The following is a 15,815-nucleotide window of genomic DNA, read 5'->3' as shown; positions in this document are numbered from 1 at the left end:
TGCAGGCTCACTCTGCCCTTTGCTTTATTCCTGATGCCAGTGAAGGGAATGTGGATGGAGTAATTGCTCTCACATAGCAGGTGGTGACCAGCGTCAGGATTTTGGGGTCTGTGGAGATTCTCAGTTCAGTCAGAGAGAAAAAGAGAAGGTTTTCTAACCAGGCGAGAGCCTGGGAGACAGCTGGGAAAGAATGCAAATAATTCTCTAATCTATCTTGTTGTTCACATTGTTTATAGATATGTTCTGCCACTGTGCGTCACTCACTGCACACCAATGGTGTGAGATGTTTTTACTCTAAGACCAATGGAATTAGTCTGAACGATGTTCCCTATAAATAGAGCGGAGCATTTGAAATAAATCAGAGTTTAATTCTTTGCCTTCTAACTTGGAGTCTTTATGCTCCCATCCTGCTCAACGTCAATGGGGGTCCAGGTGTTTGGCAGTGTCGCATCATCACTTCTCACTCTAGAAATCACAGAATTCCCAGAATGACCAGGCTGGAAGAGACCTTCAAGATCATCCAGTCCAACCCAGCCCCAACTCCTCAACTCAACCCTGGCACCCAGTGCCACATCCAGGCTTTGTTAAACACATCCAGGGATGGTGACTCCACCACCTCCCTGGGCAGCCATCCCAGAACTTTATCACCCTTTCTGTGAAAAACCTTTTCCTGATATCCAACCTAAACTTCCCTTGAGAATGCAGCTTGAGAAAGGGAGGAAAGCTGCGAGAACAGGAGCTGGCAGGGAGCACAAACCCCTGTGCCCATCCCATGTCCCTGCTCAGCCTCGCACAGCTCCTGTCACAGCTGCCCCAGCGCCACCAGGGAGTTTAATCAGATCATACCTTAAAGCCAGGGACGTATCAGGAGGAGCTGAATGCGCTTTTGGCTTCCCCCCTGAATACAATTTCCCAGCAAATGGTTATTTTGAATGGGAGGTTTGCCCAGGACATGAGATCGCCCAGCCCTCGGGTATTTCTCTCGGCATTACACACTCTGAATGCTCCGAGACAAGAAGTTACACAGAGAACGCCTTTTGTCTGGCAGCACAATCTGCTTTTTTGTTCCAAGGGGGCCGAGATAATTGGAGCTGCGAAGCGCTACCTTAACGCCCTTCCACCAGTCATGGACTTAATTCTGGGGAGAATAACTCCCCGCAGTTATTGCCATAAAGCAACGCAGCGATTCAGAGAGCCCTTTTCACTCGCCGATGCCGGGGGGGACCACCCAGGCGCCGGCGGGACAAAGCCACCCCGGCGCCCGCTGCGAGGGGCAGAGCCGACCTGGGGCCGTGGGGAGGGACGGTGCTGCTCGGGTCCCCCCCGCTTTGGGGTGCAGGGATGCAGGTCGGGGCCCCAGAGCATCCCACACGGATGAGGCACGTGCAGAAAGGGATGTTGTGCTCGCTATGGGGTTTGGGCAAAGGCTGGGGGGCAGGTGGATTCGTTTTTTAGGGGTGCACAGAGGCAGCCACCCCCTCTCTGCCACCTCTTCCCCACTGCTGTGCTCATGCATCAGCTGCAGAGGCGTTTGCCAGCTCAGGCATGCAAATCTATGCATATAAATCCATAGAAATATATGGGGGGGGGGGGGGGGGGGGGGGTGATCAATCCTTTTTTTACAGCTATTATCTGGTTTCTACTTGCATGGAATGGGACTGGACAGTCTCCCCTTCTGCCATCCTCTGGTCCCCTAGAGCAGGTCATGCTCAGACATCAGCTCCCTGACCCCACAAATAGCAGCTGTCCAGAAATCTAAATTAATTTTGGCAGAAACAAACCTGGAGAAGGGCTGAGGCACATCCCCTGAGCCACGTCCCTGAGCCCCATCCCTGAGTGACATCCCTGAGCCACATCCCTGCTGGATCCCTGAGCCCCATCCCTGAGCCACATCCCTGCTGGATCCCTGAGCCCCATCCCTGAGCCACATCCCTGAGATACATCCCTGAGCCACATCCCTGCTGGATCCCTGAGCCCCATCCCTGAGCCACATCCCTGCTGGATCCCTGAGCCCCATCCCTGAGCCACATCCCTGAGATACATCCCTGAGCCACATCCCTGCTGGATCCCTGAGCCCCATCCCTGAGCCACATCCCTGAGTGACATCCCTGAGCCACATCCCTGAGCCACATCCCTGCTGGATCCCTGAGCCCCATCCCTGAGCCACATCCCTGAGCCACATCCCTGAGCCCCATCCCTGGCTGTGTTGTTCCCAGTCCCCAAGGAATGCTCAACAGGAACACACCAGCATTCCCACCTCTTCATGGAGTGAAAAATCTTCATTTTCTCCGTGCTGGGGACCAGAGGCACCTCTGCCATTGATGTGTCGTGTGGCCTTGGACATGTCACTCGTCCCTGTCACCCTCCCATATTTACAGCAGGCACGGTCTGGTGGATCCAAGCTGGATGGCTGCTCCCACAGGGATTTTGTTCAGAATTTGGGAAGAGCATTTTCCTTAACTGGGCTGAAATCAGCCCAGAGAACATGAATCCTGTGGAGAGGGCACACCAATGACATCAGATCCCTCCTTGATTTCCAAAAGTTAACTAAAAAAGAATCAGAAAAGGGGGGGAAAACATGTTCATTAGGAAGAAGAGATTATTAAAAGACTGGCTGAGATTCCCAGAGGAATCTCCACTGGAGAGAGACAAGGATAAAGTGGCCAGGTTCTGTCTGTGTTCCTGTCCACTCCAGCTCCAAACCATTGCAGGAGGGGATTTGGCCTCAGTATGGAACACACGGAGGTTTCTAGGATCACTGGAATGAAAATTTACTGTCTGGGGGAATATCTGCTCAGCAGCCCTCACATCCAACCCTAGCTCCCGGAATTCCAGGAGAGGAGGAGCTGCTCGAGCCCTCTGTGGGACACTGGAGAACCCACACACACAGCAGCAGCTGGGGTTTGATGCTTGGCTGGGGGATGCAGAGGTTGCGGGGCCATGGGTGGGACATTTCCCTCCTGAAATCCCTGCTGGAATCCCGGGGCTGGATGCAGGAGCTGCCGGGACCTGGCTCCGGTGGCTTCTCCAACCCGCTGCTGCCATCTGCTGCAAGAGACCTCCCTGGGAGACAAAACTGGGGCAGGAAAACCTTTCCCGAGCCAATCTTGCTGCCGTCACAGCTGGGCGGGTGCCAGTGCCTCAGTTTACCTGCAGGGAGGGTCGATCCTGATAAAAGCACGGATCCCCACAACTGATTTCAGCGCCAGCCCCGTTGTGAATGGGCTATCACAGGCAAAGTACTGCATGCTTATTCTTTTTGATGCATTCAAATATCATCCATTCCCCCTCCAGGAGGAGATACAGAGACTTTCCAATGGGACAAAACCTCCCCCGTGAGGTTGCAACTCGTGGAAAGCAAAGAGAGCGGAGAAAGGCCACGATTTATGCTGTTTCTCCCTGGAGAAGAGTGGTCAAAACATTCCAATTTGACTTTATTTTTTTTTCTTAACTGCCCGTTTGTTTTACTTTTCCCCCTTTTTTCTCCCCAATTTTCCATGGTTTCCTACTTGATCTCAAGCCAGCTGGGAACAGAATGTGCCCTCTGACATTGCAAAGAGCTGCCAGTCGTTATTATTCGGCCCCCAAGTTTAAATTTTATCCAGAGAGTTTTGCTTTTGCTTTCATTTCATCTGGAAAGGGAATAAAAGAAACAAACAAACAAAACAAAAAAAAAAAAAAAAAAAAAAAAAAAAAAAAAAAAGAAGAAATGAAACCACAAAAAGCTTCTCAGAGAAGACCAAGTCCTGCTCTTGTCCTGCTCTAATGCAAAGAGCAGCTGGGGCTGGACCAAATGTTGGAAAACATTTATGATCTCTTTAAAATGAGGGGAGCAGCCAAAATCATCCCAGCACAGCTTGCAGTTCCCTGCAAACAGGATTGGACCTCAAAGCTGAATTTGGGAGGTTTTGGGGTACCAGCAGAAAAATCAGGGTAATGGTTCCTGGTTTAGGAGATGTTCTGGAAAGCTCTTTAGTCCAGGACCTCTTGCAGCAGCTGCTGGAGGGATTTCCAGCCAAGGAAACTCACTGCTGCAGTTTGTTCCTTGGAAAATGAGGGTTTGGGCCCAGACTCCTCCTGGGAGGTGTTGAACTGGAGTCAGTGTGAGCCAGAGGGGTGGAGGAGCTTCCAGGGTGACTCAGACTCTGGAGTTCACAGATCAACAGCTGCTCCTGAGATGGCCAGAGGGGACTTTCCCTCACCAAAAGTCTGCACCCAAGGAGAAAGGCCTTGCAGGGCACTGGAGGTTGGGATTGAGCATTTTACAGCTAAAGAAATTCCAGGTGGCACGTCCCAAACCCATGTCTTGCTGGCTGAAGCCACCAAACCAAGAGGAGAACACCCCTGCTCCCCAGGGAGGTCATTCTGTACCTGGCACAGGTGAGGGCACACCTCGAGTGCTGTGCCCAGCTCTGGCCCCTCAGTTTGGGAAGGACGTTGGGACGCTCGAGCGCGTCCAGAGGAGGCAACGAGGCTGGAGAGGAGCTGGGAACACAAACCCTGTGAGGAACGGCTGAGGGAGCTGGGGGTGCTCAGCCTGGAGAAAAGGAGGCTCAGGGGTGACCTCATCACTCTCCACAGCTCCTGAAAGGTGGCTGTGCTCAGGTGGGCTTGGGCTCTTTCTCCAGGAACTGACAGAACCAGAGGACACGGCCTCAAGCTGCACCAAGGGAAGTTTAGGTTGGAAATCAGGAAAAGGTTTTTCACAGAAAGGGTGATAAAGTTCTGGAATGGCTGCCCGGGGAGGTGGTGGAGTCACCATCCCTGGATGTGTTTAACAAAGCCTGGATGTGGCACTGGGTGCCAGGGTTGAGTTGAGGTGTTGGGGCTGGGTTGGACTGGATGATCTTGAAGGTCTCTTCCAACCTGGTCATTCTGGGAATTCTGGGAATTCTAGAGTGAGAAGTGATGATGTGACACTGCCAAACACCTGGACCCCAAAATCATGACGCTGGTCACCACCTGCCATGTGAGAGCAATTCCCCCGTCCACATTCCCTTCACTGGCATCAGGAATAAAGCAAAGGGCAGAGTGAGCCTGCAATGCCCACCTGGGGAATGTCCTGCCCCTCTTGGTCTTGAAGGTGTCATCCAGCCTGGTCATTCTGTGAATTCTGTGAAGAAAACCTGTCCCCACCTGAGCTTCACCTCCAGGCAGCAGCCAAGGCACCCATCCCAAAGCCATGGCTCGTGCCATGCCCAAAATCCACCTGGAATTTGTGTTTTCCTTACCTGGTTGTAATTCCAGGTTTCACACCTCCCGAAATCCATGGCTTCAGGTCCTGGACGCTGGCTGCCAGTGGATTAGGAGAGCTGTTCCCAATTCAGGGCCTCAAATCTCTGTTTCCCCCCCCGCCATTTTCCTGTGCCTGCCTCTCATACATTGATGGGATGATGGGAAGAGGTGGTTGGTCCCCTCCAGCCTCTCCATCCCAGCACCTAACCCCCATGGTGAGCTCCCATCCACCCCTGCAGAATAAAACGGGGAGCCATCCTCTATTTTGACAAGTTTATTGTCACATCCACTTTAATTAGCGACCAGCCCATGCTCCTCAGAGCCTGGCCAGTGGATCAGGGAAAGGTGGAGCTGTTTTGGCAGCTCTGGAATCAGTGATAGCATTTTCTGGTGTGTGCCCAGCTCCCACCAGGATGAGTTCATGATTAAAAACCTGATTCATTATATTGCTTTTGTAGCTGCGTCATGGGCACAGGCTTAAATGTTAATTGCAATCTATTTCTCGAGGATAAATCCCAGCTGTTTCCCTAGAGATGAGTGTGGCACAAGCTCCGAAAATGTCAAGAAAATGGGTGTTTTTACAAGGGATGGAAGAAACTCAGGGGACAGATTTTAGGTTTTACCCTGAATTCCTGTGGTGGGAGAAAAAAGACACCCCAGGGTCTCGACCACGAGGTTGTCCCTCGGCCAGTCCTTGCTGATAGGTCAAGTCCTTCCCCTCTGCCCTGTGGTTTTGGGCAAGGAGATGTCCTGGCAGGTGATTCCTGAACCACAGAGGCCTCTCAAGGTCCTCATTTGTGATGTTTGTAGGTGTCACATGGTACTATTGATAAATGTTATGGCCAGCTGCTGTCCTTGAGGGCTTTTTCCTCCTGGGAATTCTGATGGATCTCTGGGAACTTTCAGCACTGGCAGATTCCACCCTCACCTGCAGTAAATGGGAGGATGATCAGGCTCTACTGCACCATACAAAATGTGAGTCCTGGTTATTTCACACCTGAATTTGCCTTCGACTTCAGCAGATTTACCTTTGGTCAGAGAAAATCCTCCTGATCCAGCCCATGGGAGCCCAGGAGCAAAATCTACTGATTTCAGCTCCAAGCAGGTGCTGGAGGCTGCTGAGTGAGCCAGCCACACCCCTGCCAGCCAGGCAGATCCCAGGCAAAGAAGGGGAAATGTCCCCAGCTTCGGGTTTGTGGGAAGGTGCAGGGACTTTAGAACAGAGAGAGGGATCTCTGCTCCTGGGGGCAGCTCTGAGACGCCCCAGATCTCACCTGAGCTCTGCCACATGGCAAGGAGAGAGTCAGCCCAGGGCCTCTCTCATGCCCCTGGTCATGCTCCTTCTTCTCCTGGCACAGAGGTCTGCAAAAGGAGGATGGAGCTGGCCCAGCCCTGGAAACACTCAGGATCAGGTTGGACAGAGCTCTGAGCAGCCTGATCTGCTTGAAGGCGTCCCTGCTCACTGCAGGGCTGGACCCAAATGTTCTTTAAAGACCCTTCCGACCCAAACTATTCCATTTTTCTACAAGTCCTAGGGAATGAACTTGTCAGGGGATTGCTCACAGAGACACAAAATGAGATTAAATGGCCCTGTCCCGCTGTGAGTTAGACATCCACAGCTTTTTGACCTCCACACCTTTCTCCTAGCCCCAAACCCTTCTCCACTGGAGGGTTTGCATGAGTTGACTCATTAGCACATAATCAGTGATTCATTAATTCTGCAAGGAAAACTTCGTGATTTACCACGGAGGCACAGATTCCTGCAACTTTCGTATTAAGAAGAAAGCTGAACACGTGAATGTAGTAAAACTGAAGGCACAAGTAGCCACATATACAGATTAATCAGCTTCTCCACGGCCCTTCCTCCAGCAGCCTCCCCAGTCCAGCTGGAATTCCTCCCCTTCCAGGCTGGAATTCCTCCCTCCTGCATCCTCAGCCTTCCACAAAAACTATGCTGCCTGAACAAAGCCCTTCAAGGTGACATTTTTCCAGCCTGGAAACAGAAGCTGGACCCCAATCACCACCGTCTGGGATTTTTTTTTTTTCCCCCTCTCCATCAGGCAGGTGTCCAGTGTGGGGCTGTGACCTGACATTGATGTTATAATTAGGCTGGCTTCCATCTCTCCCCACCCGAACAGAACAATTCCGGCATTCTTGCCGGCGGTCAGAGTTCAGCCAGGGCCAGGGACGGCTGTGACATTGATTGGCAGGTCCCAGGGCAGCCACCATCTCCTCCTTGTCAGGTTTGGGCTTATCAATTAGTGGCTGCACAGCTTAATGAGGTTTTGATGATGGAGGGCGGGTGAGATTTCATTCCCACCCAGGCATCACCGTGGTAATAACTTTGCTCCCTCTGGTGTGATGTTTTCTTCCAGAGCAGTGACTTCATAGGGAAAGGAGGAGCCTTTCTCCTTTTTTGACAAGGAATCCTGGCTGGAAAAATGTCCTGAGTGACAGCATGCAACATGAGGAGTTTCTGAGGTGGCAGCTTTGCTGGCGTTTCAGAGCACTCTGCTGATGGAGGGCAATTATTTCAGCTGAGCTTTAAAAACCCAGATTTTCTGTCAGTGCTCATTAAAAGCAGGAGGATTCATGCCACAAGAAATCCTGCACAGCAGCGTGGTGCCCCGGTGATGGTCAGAGAGCTTTCCCTGATGGAGTTCTGTGAAACTGCATAGAGCTCTCCAAATGGGATGTTTTAATGCTCCCACCTTTGGTTTTAGTGCTCCACCCGTTGGTTTTAATGCACCCACCTTTGGTTTTAATACTCCCACTTTTGGTTTTAATGCTCCCCCCTTTGATTTTAATGCTCCCACTTTTGGTTTTAATGCACCCACCTTTGGTTTTAATGCTCCCACTTTTGGTTTTAATGCTCCCACTTTTGGTTTTAATGCTCCCACTTTTGGTTAAAATGCTCTCACTTTTGGTTTAAATGCTCTCACTTTTGGTTTTAATTCTCCTGCCCTTGGTTTTAATGCTCCCACTTTTGGTTTTAATGCTCCCACCTTTGGTTCTAATGCTCCCACCTTTGGTTCTAATGCTCCCACCTTTGGTTTTAATGCTCCCACCTTTGGTTTTAATGCGCCCACCTTTGGTTTTAATGCTCCCACTTTTGGTTTTAATGCTCCCACTTTTGGTTTGAATGCTCTCACTTTTGGCTTTAATTCTCCTGCCCTTGGTTTTAATGCTCCCTCTTTTGGTTTTAATGCTCTCACTTTTGGTTTTAATTCTCCTGCCCTTGGTTTTAATGCTCCCACTTTTGGTTTTAATACTCCCACTTTTGGTTTTAATTCTCCTGCCCTTGGTTTTAATGCTCCACTTCTGGTTTTAATACTCCCATCTTTGGTTTTAATGCTCCCACCTTTGGTTTTAATGCCCCCACCTTTGGTTTTAATACTCCCACCTTTGATTTTAATGCGCCCACCTTTGGTTTTAATACTCCCACTTTTGGTTTTAATGCTCCCACCTTTGGTTTTAACGCTCCCACCTTCTGCCTTCACACTCAGAGAGAATCTCCCCCCACAAAGCATCTCCAGCAGTGTCTGCTGGGCTGGGGGTAGGACCAGAGCAGGGATTTTCCTCCGGGATTGCTGCACTGCCAACCCCGAGGCCAGACAAACTCAGCACACCCTACAGGATCATAAATCAAGCAACCAGCTGCCTCCAGCCCACAGCCACCGAACGGGAGAGGCTGTGGGATGTTCAGGTGAATCCCCAGCTGAGGGCATTCCTAATCCCCACAGCAGCTCAAGGATTCCTGGGCACAGGAGCAAACATCCCAGGATATCCCTAAGGACCTGATCCCATCAAAAATTAATTAATAACTCTAAAATGACAAATATATAGTTTAATTAAAAATATATACTTTTAATTTAAAAGTATATTTTATATATATACTTATATATATATATAATATATATATAACATACATTATATATAATATGTATATTAGATATATTTTATATCTATTATATATAGTTTAATTAAAATGCATTATTCTTATGAAAAATAAATTTTATTTAATATATTTATTTATTTTAAAATATATTTTTAATTAAAAATAGATTTTCACTAAATAAAAAAACTTAAAATTCAAAGTTTTTAAATGTAATAATATATAGAAAACAAAATTAAAATTTTAAAACAATGACTAGTTCTTCTTCACCTCCTTTTTTATATAAGAAGGTTTATATAATATTTTAAATTTAACATAATAAGTTTAAATAATATTTTATAATAATATTTAAATATTATTTAAATTTAAATAATACTTAAATTTATTTTATATATTTAAATAAAGTTTTAATAATAAAGTTCAAATAATATTTTACATAGTATTTTATAATTAAACAAATCACATTGCAAACTTTAAATAATTCATTATTAAGCTAAAAATAAAATTAATTTAAATATCAATGGGCATTCCCATGGCACTGCCATGAAGACCTTGAGGAGTGGCTGGTGTCCTTTGGGGATGCCCAAAGACAGGCGACAGCGGTGGTTGTCCCCACCCCACGTGGACCTGAGCCCCATGGATCAGGACACCTGATGGAGCTGCACTGCCACGTTACCTCCAACATTAAAGCACTAAAAACCCAAAACTGGAGAAGGTGGAGGGAGGCACCAACAATTCATGGCCCCAACCATCAGCCTTGGGCTGCACAACCCCGGGCTCAAGCACCGACATTATTCCTCACTCCGAAAACACAAGCTTGGAACGTTCAGGACCTGCCGAAATTTGCCTCAGCATCTCCTCACACCAGTGAATTCAGCTCATCATCCCCTTTGAGGGGAGGTCTGGCTGTCCAAAAAGGACATGGCTGCTCAGGGCTGTGTTTCTACAGCTGCTGTCTTGGTTTGAAAAGACAGGTGTCTGCTAAGGAAGGCAGGAGCCTCCCCTGAAATGGAAAATGTAAACCCACTCCCTCCAAATTATTATCATTTTGAAGTTAAGGGGCTCTCAGGCAAAGATATGGGAGTAGTAATAATAGCTCTTTATTGGGGAAGAAAATAAAAAATAAAATAAAAATGAAGGAATACAAAACACCACTGCCAGAGTCAGAGCAGGCCCTGGCAGCCTGTGGGTCAGGGTGGTGGCAGCAGTCCCATCCCATGGTGGCTCAGCCCTCCTGCAGTGCCAGCTGTGCTTCTGCTGGAGCAGGGATCCTGGACAAGGCTGGAGTTTTCCTCTGAAGCTCCAGGGCTGCTGGAGATGGGCCTGGGCTTCCTCTGGGAATGCGGTGGGGAAGAAAGCTGCTCCTCTGGCAATGCAGTGGGCAAAGGCTGCTGTGGTGTTGCAGGAGTCAGATTGTATCCAGGTAGGAATGCTTGGCTCCTCCCCCTGGGTGGAGCATCTCCCCATGGGATGATGGAATTTTCTCAGCCATGCAGGGACATTCACTGGCCATGAGCAGAAGAGATCTCCTGGAGGGAGGATTGGCTGTGGGAGAGATAAAGAAAACTGCCCATGAACAGGAGATAAGTGCCCCACCTCTGACAGATGGGAATAGAATGCACACCCCCATTTCCAGCCTAAGCTGCAGATGCCCCGAATGCTGCCAGCTGTGGTTCTGACCCCTCTGCATCTGAAGTGCGCTGGGGAGGAGAGGCAGCCAGCCAGCGCTCCTTGGCCACAGATGTTTGAGTCACAGGGCAGGCTGAGCGGGTCACAGGGTGGTTTTCAGGCAAAACACTCAGCCAGAGCACATTTTCCATCCTAAATACTGACCCCCTAAATGCTTGGGGTGAAAATGATGTGGGAGATATGGCCAATCCAAGCCTCTGCTCCCAGGGGGAATCCCACCAGCCGAGCGTGGTCATTTCCCCTGGTGATGGAGCTGCTGGAGGTGATGTTGGAGGAGGATGGGTGAATCCCTCCTCTTTATCTCCATTTATCCCAATCCCTCCTCTTTAGCTCCATTGACACCTGAGGGTGGGGAGGCCCTGGAGGAGATTTCCCAGAGCAGCTGTGGCTGCCCCTGGATCCCTGGGAGCGTCCAAGGCCAGGCTGGACAGGGCTTGGAGCAGCCTGGGACAGTGGGAGGTGTCCCTACCCATGGCAGGGGTAGAATGGGAAATATTTAAAGTCCCTTCCAACCCAACCCATTCTGTGATTCTATGATGACATAAAAAAATCAAATTTTCCTGCCCAAGCCACCTTCTCTGGGTACCAAAAGGCACCACCAAGGCTGCCCAAATAGGGCAGCACCCTGATGCCTTGTGAAGTCTGACCTAGAACATAGACTGGACAGAGTTAAAGAATAAAGCAGGGATTTATTAAAAGGATCTCCTCCATGGATCCACCTTGGGCAGCACAAGAGCCCAGCCAGGGCTGCACCCAAGATGAACCAAAATGCTCCCAAAATGCACGAGCGCTCCCGGGGGCTCTCACTGTGATCAGCTCTGCTCCATTTGCACATTGGAGTTCATTGTCCAATTCCAGCTTTAGCCCATGCAGTCCCATCCTGCTTGTTTTCCTCTCTTCAGCCCACGTTGTTTGTGCTCTTGGGGCTGAGATTTGGATCATTTGTCCTTGGTGCCCAGCTGGAGAAGGAATTGTTTTGTCTCCCTGCTCTGTGCAGAGAGCTCACCATCCCCTGATATGAAGCTCAGACCCACACACCAAAGCAGCACAGAATCTGAAAAACTTAAAAGCTGAAACCTGAGGCATCGCCCCACTGCTGCTGCAGCTTCCTCCTGACGTGCCAGCAGTCAGCAGTGCTGAGGTTAAACATCTCCTCACTGCCAGGTTACCCTGCACGCCACCGAGTCATGAAGCACAGCTGCTTCCAAGAGAAGGAGGGAAAAAATGAGGCCGAGAGAGCTGAGGCAATTTTCCCAACGTCCCTGGGGGTCGGTGTTGGGAGCATGGAGCTGATCTGCTCCCTCTGCTCTGCAGCCCTCAGTGCCACAGCTGAGGGGCTCTCAAAGGTGCTCCAGCTGAGTGGATCCTTCTGCCACCTAAATCAGCTCTGAGAGGAGAAACCACAGCAAAATAAAAGCTCTGGCTGTGAATGTTCTTGATTTTTCTGCCTCTCCATGCAGCTGTGTAGAGTTTTTCTTGCTTTTCTCCTCTTTCCACCTTCCTTTCTCTTCCAGGATAGTGAAACATGAGCAGCAACATTAGATCTGTCATCATTTCAAAAGCCCGAGCCCATCTAGAGGTGACCCCAGGACCACAAATCCCAGGCATCATGGCTATTTTTGGTAGCCAACATAGCAAATTGCTGGAGGGGTGGAGGGTGGTGTAATTTCTCAGCTCCTGTGCGTAATTGCAATTCTCACCTCCAGGTGAGAGACTCAGAGGTGAGAAATCCTCAACCTGACAGCAGCCAGGAGCTCCAGGGCAGCAGAAAACAGAGCAGTGATGGGCCCCGTTGTCCTTCAGCCCCTTCCACCCTTTTGGGGTGGGTGTTCACCCCAAAATTACTTTTCCATCACCACCAGGAGGGATTTAATGGTTGGACATCGCTGCCGCCTGCTCAGGGGTCTCCACCACCCCGTTACACCATTCTCATCAAGAATCTTCTCAATAAACACAACTTGCCCACACTTGGGAGAAAAGATTCTTTTGGGGGACCCTGAAGCAAGAGCAAATCCAGCCTGTGGTGTTTTTCCCTCGGGGAAGATGCAGAAGGAGAAGCAGGGCTTGGGAAGCGCTTTGAGACTCCGGGTGATATTTTTATAACCTCAGAAATCGCCTTGCACAAACACTTTTTTTTTTTTTTTTAATCCAAAAGGGCAGTGAGAACAGGGTGTATTTCAGCTGCAGATTTGTCATCAGAGGCTCCCAGCAGGGAGGAAAAGTCTCCAGCTCCAAAGGGGCCATCCAGGAAAAGCCAGGGGGTTTTCTGGAACCCCAGGAGCACCCAGAAAATGAGCTGAGCTGCCCTGAGAGATCCCTTCCTGTTTTGTCCTTCTTCCACATGAGTTTTTCTTAGGATGGAGGAAGCAAAGGGGCACTTCTGCTCCCTCAGCTGAAAAAGAAACTGAGGCCTCTTTCTTCTTTCCACGAATGCTGTGAGTCACAGGGCAAAGGGTTCCAGCTGCATCACAGGAATGAATCAGAGGGACGAGACGAGCTCAGCGTCCCCTCAGGTCTCCAGAGGATGATAATAATGAAATCAGATCACCCTGGTGATGTGCCATGGATGATAATAACCAAATAACCTCCTCTGACTTGCTCTGCAGCTGGATTTTCACCCCGGTGGGGTGGTGGGGTTGAGCATCTTCTCCCCTGAGGGAGCTAAAACAAGGAGTTGCTCTGGGTTAAAAATAAAGCAAAAGAGAAAAAAAAAAAAAAAAAAGAAAAGGAGAGAAGGGTTATTTTTAACTCAGAGCAGCCCTGATCTGGTTCACTGCCTGGGCATGGAGATAGGGCTGTGAAACAAGGGCTGCTCAGCTCAGCTGTGGCCAGGAGGGGATTTGGGGATGGGAAGAAATTCGGGTTTTTTGCTGTTGACTTGGAAGCAGCTTCCTCCTATCACACAGAGCCACCCTGCCCCAGGGCTCACCCAAAAAATCCAGCGAGGACAGAGGCAGATCTCCCCTGAGCAAGTGCAAAATCTCCTTATTCTCCTTAAATCTCACTTGGTAGTTTTGGTTCCACTCGGTCTCTTTTAAACCGGGTCCTGGAGGCTGCTGTGTCCCAAACAGGTCACAAAGCCAGGGCTGCCCCGAGGGGACAGGGACATCTGTGATCCCAGTGGGAGCTGTCTGTGCCTGGGCAACAATCTGTCCCCTGGAACAGCTCTCCTCTTCCTGGACCCCCCATTTCAGCCAGCTCAGCTTCCACAGGGCAGGAAAACAGGATTCATTTGATTTTTTCAGCGTGTCCTTGCTGTCACGTTCTTAGCCCATCAGTGCTGCTGCCGCTGAGTGACCGTCTGGGGAGATTTAATGCAATTCAGGGGCTTTCTGAAGCAAAATAATAACACTAAGTTAAACCTGCTCTGCATGGGGGTGGTGCCTCCCTGGAAGAAGCACAGGGATGTTCTTACCTCCTGCCCAGGCTCCCTCCTGGCACTTCTCAGCCCTGTTGCTGCCATTTATTCTGCGTGTGACCCAATTTTTTTAGGAAAAGAAGCTTTTGGGCTCACGCCCATCAGCCTGTCTGCCTTCTCTGTGTAATGCTGGGTGATTTCAACCCTGCTTGACAGGGGATGGGATGGAGGCCTGAGCTACTCATTTCCTATGAGCATCGGGGGGAAATCTGGAAATAAGCAGTTTTGGTGGCTTCCTGCTGTGTCTCAAAACTTCTCGTTAACAAAGGAAGTATTTAGCATTTAGCCTGGGACAGCACACGACCTCGATTTATCTCAAAGTTAACCCAAAACAGAAAGGAGATAAGCCTGAGGTTTTTTTTTTTTGCGCACAGTTGTTTCTACACCGGCCCCTTGAGCTTTGGAACCACGTGCATAATTCTCTTTCCACGCGGAGTTAAGATCCTGCTGTGCTGACCTGTTCCCTCTGTGCCGTGTAAAGTACAACAAATTAATACTAGTTTAAATAAGGAAAATTAATTGCTAAAGTAAAAAAAAAAAAATTAAAGGAATTTTCCCCTGTACGGGGGAAACTGAGGCACGGAGAGGCTGGAGCAGCAGCCGGGGTGTGACAGCTCAGAGAGGATCACTGGCTGCTTTGGGAATGGGGAATGGTGCAAGGAAAGGGGGAATGGTGCAGGAAAAAGGGAATGGTGCAGGAAAAAGGGAATGGTGCAGGGAAAAGGGAATGGTGCAGGGAAAAGGGAATGGTGCAGGGAAAGGGGGAATGGTGCAGGGGAAAGAGAATGGTGCAGGAAAAAGGGAATGGTGCAGGGAAAAGGGAATGGTGCAGGGAAAAGGGAATGGTGCAGGGAAAAGGAGAATGGTGCAGGAAAAAGGGAATGATGCAGGGAAAAGGGAATGGTGCAAGGAAAGGGGGATGGTGCAGGCAAAAGGGAATGGTGCAGGGAAAAGAGAATGGTGCAGGAAAAGGGGAATGGTGCAAGGAAAAGGGGAATGGTGCAGGGAAAAGGGAATGATGCAGGGAAAAGGGAATGATGCAGGGAAAAGGAGAATGGTGCAGGAGAAACGGAATGGTGCAGGGAAAGGGGAATGGTGAAGGGAAAAGAAGAAAGGTGAAGGGAAAGGGGGAATGGTGCAGGAAAAGGGGAATGGTGCAGGGAAAGGGGGAATGGTGCAGGAAAAGGGGAATGGTGAAGGGAAAGGGGGAATGGTGCAGGGAAAAGGGGGAATGGTGCAGGGAAAGGGGGAATGGTGCAGGAAAAGGGGAATGGTGAAGGGAAAGGGGGAATGGTGCAGGGAAAAGGGGGAATGGTGCAGGGAAAAGGGGGAATGGTGAAGGGAAAGGGGGAATGGTGCAGGGAAAAGGGGGAATGGTGCAGGGAAAAGGGAATGGTGCAGGGAAAAGGGAATGGTGCAGGGAAAAGGGAATGGTGCAGGGAAAAGGGGGAATGGTGGAGGAAAAGGGGAATGGTGCAGGGAAAAGGAGAATGGTGCAGGGAAAGGGGGAATGGTGCAGGGAAAGGGGGAATGGTGCAGGGAAAGGGGGAATGGTGGAGGAAAAGGGGGAATGGTGGA

The sequence above is a fragment of the Anomalospiza imberbis genome, chromosome 1, assembly GCF_031753505.1.
Source record: "Anomalospiza imberbis isolate Cuckoo-Finch-1a 21T00152 chromosome 1, ASM3175350v1, whole genome shotgun sequence".
NCBI classification, from domain to species: domain Eukaryota; kingdom Metazoa; phylum Chordata; class Aves; order Passeriformes; family Viduidae; genus Anomalospiza; species Anomalospiza imberbis.
This window is presented reverse-complemented; position numbering follows the sequence as displayed.